Below are 2,666 nucleotides of genomic sequence, written 5' to 3'. Positions count from 1 at the left end.
TGACGCAGTTGTTCAGGCCCCACAGGGCGTATGCACAGATATACTTTGACGACATTTTTATTCACAGTCGTCCTGAGCACGGAAGGACGGATGAGGAGAACCACATCGTCCATCTAAGAGCGTGGCTTGAGTGCATGCACACGAACAAATTGTACGCCAATGCAGACAAGTGCATCTTTGGCGCAGAAGAAATTCCCTTTTTTATGGTGCTTCATTGGGAAGCGTGGCCTTCGAGCCTATGGTCAAAGTGGCCGATTCCAAAGAACCAGAAGGACTTGCGTAAGTGACTATGTATGTTTAATAACTTGCACAAGTACAGCGTAAATTACGCAAAAATGGCTCGGCCATTATCCAATCTCCTTAAAAAGGAGGCGGAATGGTGTTGGATCACCGAACATCAGGAGGCTTCTGACGGGGTCAAAGACAGCCACCTGTACGCACCAATACTGGCGCTACCAGACCTTGATCGCCCTCTCAGCGTCGTCTGTGACGCTTCGGACTTTGCCATCGGCTGTTCACTACTGCAAGCAGACGCCGAGGGGCGAGATCGGGTGATCGCACTCGAACCTCGACAGCTCAGAGCTGCATAGAAGAACTTCCCAGTCCAGGACAATGAGCTACACGCGATGAAGTATGCACTTATCAAGTTCAGGGTCCACCTGCTCGGCTCCAAGCCGTTCGTGATCTATACAAATCATGTGTCACTACGCACTGCGACTCAGTCGCCCCACCTCTCGCAGAGGATGGCTAGACGGCTATCCTTCTTTGCGGAATATAACTTCGAGGTGAAGTATAAGCTGGGAAAGCAGAATGCTTTGGCTGATGCGTTGTCACGCAGACCAGACTATGATCTTGCTCATGTTCCAACTGTAACGTCGTCTGTGACTGATTTGATCCGCACCGCATATGCGGGTGATGGGATGTGTGTATCGCTGCTACGGGCTCTTGGGAGCAAGGGGGTTTATTGAATCGGACAAGAAATTGTGACAGAGACTGCGTGCATGATTGCACCGATATTCGTTGAATGACGGCTTGCTGTATTATAGCACCGAATCAACGGGTACACCACGAATTTTGGATCCTCATGATGAGGATTTGAAATATCGCATCCTCTATGAGGCTCATGACACGCCACTCAGTGGTCATCTCGGTCGTGAGAAAACGTACAACTCCGTGAGTCTCCACTATTGGTGGCTCAAGTTGTACAAATGGACGAGCACCTATGTGCGCACGCGTGAGACGTGTCAACGGGTGAATACACTCCAAATGCGGCTGCGCCGCTGGCCAGCTTACCGGTACCCACCGGGTGCTGGCAGTCCATGAGTTTGGGCTTTGTGTTTGTCCTGCCGAAAGATTCGGCGGGCAACACGGTTGTCGTGACCCGTTGAGTAAGATGGCTCATTTGGCGGAGGTGCCAGACACCATCGACGGAGTCTGTACAGCAACGCTGTTCGTGGATCGCGTTTTTCGACAAGGCAGACTCCCAGAGTCGATTGTCTCTGATAGAGACCCCTGTTTCACGGGAAAATTTTGGTCGACTATCTTCAAGGTGCTAGACACCAAGTATGTCGACAGCGGATCATCCGCAGACCGATGGTCAAACAATCGCGTCATCTAAGACGTTCTTCGCAGCGTCTGCGCTGAGAAGCTAAGGCGCTGGAGCGCCATGTTGCCACTCGTAAAGTTTGCACATAACATGCAGTCCGTTCTACGTGAACGAGCTGATTCACCCTCGCGTCCCGTTGACGCCTCCATCCCATGGCTCAGGGCTTGGTGGGGGAGAAATAGCCGAAAGGTTAGCTGTTATCAGCCCCCTCACTGTCCGCAAAGAAGTCGATGACTTTGTGTCTTCCAGACTGAGTGTCCTACGACAGGTTCGCAATGCGATGGCTAAAAGCCAAGACCTGCAGACAATATGCAGGTGAAAATAGAAGAGGCAAAGTGGAAAGCTTTAAGGTCAGGGGGGCTGGTTTTATTAAATTCAACAAACCTGCCTACACATGCAGCCTCTGCTATCTTCAAGACGAAGCTTCGTTCACAGTTTATCGGACCGTTTAAGGTTGTGGTCATACGGGGCCTAGCGTACACGCTGAACCTTTCGAAATGATGCGCATCCACCCGGTATTTTACGTGGGCTTGCTCAAGCCGTACCAGGATCCAGCGCTAGTGAACGTGGAAGCGTTGGGGCCGGAGTGGATCACACGGGCCCGCGGCTGAACCAGCAACTGGTTATGAGCACGGAGTGCTACAACCTCCATCTACAACGCACCAAGCGCTCCACCGTCGCATGCAGCGACACATTCGCTTGCTCCACGGCTAGGAGTCACTCCGAGAGAGCGTGGATGTCCTCATGGTGAGGCAGCCGGCGCACGACGCGCTCCAAATCGTCAAGAGCGTCCGCACAGCGAGTTGCTATTTCAGCATGATACTCAGCAGAGCTCCGAGAACGACAGATCTCGTCCTCAAGGGCTCAAATAGCATCACGAGTAACCAGGCGGCGGTCGAACCGTTTGTCACCGCCCGCCACCGACTCCTCTCGATGAGAACTGTGACGTCCACTATCACGTGGAACGTCTAGTAAGACGACGTCGTCACCGGGGTCAGACATAATATCTTGTGAAGTGGCGGGGATATCCTGACTCCGAAAACTCGTGGGAGTCTGAGGG

The sequence above is a fragment of the Plasmopara halstedii genome (genome assembly GCF_900000015.1).
Source record: "Plasmopara halstedii genome assembly, contig: Scaffold_1898, whole genome shotgun sequence".
Lineage (NCBI taxonomy): Eukaryota > Oomycota > Peronosporomycetes > Peronosporales > Peronosporaceae > Plasmopara > Plasmopara halstedii.
Note: the sequence above shows the minus strand (reverse complement) of the source record.